The sequence below is a fragment of the Elephantulus edwardii genome, unplaced genomic scaffold, assembly GCF_000299155.1.
Source record: "Elephantulus edwardii isolate Elephantulus edwardi_28Jun2011 unplaced genomic scaffold, EleEdw1.0 scaffold00034, whole genome shotgun sequence".
NCBI classification, from domain to species: Eukaryota; Metazoa; Chordata; class Mammalia; order Macroscelidea; family Macroscelididae; genus Elephantulus; species Elephantulus edwardii.
Window position 1 is genome coordinate 1,790,717 of NW_006399784.1, and position 955 is coordinate 1,791,671.

Sequence of the window (955 nt, forward strand, 5' to 3'; positions counted from 1 at the left end):
AAATCTCCAATTGGGTAAAAAGGAAATCCACAGATGGGGAGAGAATATTTGGTAATAACATGTCTGATAAGAGACTTATATCTAGGACATCACAACAAGATAAAGGAAAATAACCCAATCGCAAAATGGGCACAGGATATGAACAGACACTTCACCAAAGAAGATATTCAGATCATAAACAAACACATGAAGAAATCTTCAAAGTCCTTAGCTCTAAGAAAGATGCAAATAAAAACAACTATGAAATATTATTTCACGCCAGTAAGAATAACAAAACTTAACAGAGCAGCAAACAACAAATGTTGGCAAGGTTATGGGGTAACTAGAAACTTTATTCACTGTTGTTGGGTGTGTAAAATGATGCAACCACTATGGAAGACAGTATGTCGCTTTCTCAAAAAGTTGCAAATAGAAATACCATTTGACCCAGCAATTCCATTACTCATAATATACTCTAAATTTGAAACCACACTGTCACCCAAGCAGATATATGCACACCCATGTTTATTGCTGTGTTGTTTACAATAGCAAAGAGTTGGAAATAACCCAAAAGTGTCCATCAATAAATGAATAGATAGAGAATCTGTGATATATTTACACAATTGAATACTATGCAGCATTGAAAAAGAAGGAACTTATGAAATATTATATATAATGGGTGTCCCTGGAGGACATTATGCTGAGTTAAATATCTTAGTCACAAAATGACAAGTACTGCATAATGCCATTGTTATAAAACAGTATTAACACTGGGGTTGGGGGGAAACTAAGAAAAGTATGGAAAAATAATGTACACTGCATTGAAACAGATCAAGGAGAAAACTACTTAAATAGAATATATAATCAGGTATTATTTGCATGACAACAGTCAAGAATAAGAGTTACATAGTAAAGTAGACTGAGGTGATTATATAACAGGGAAAGAATTTTTTTTTCCCCCAAAGAGAATAGCAAA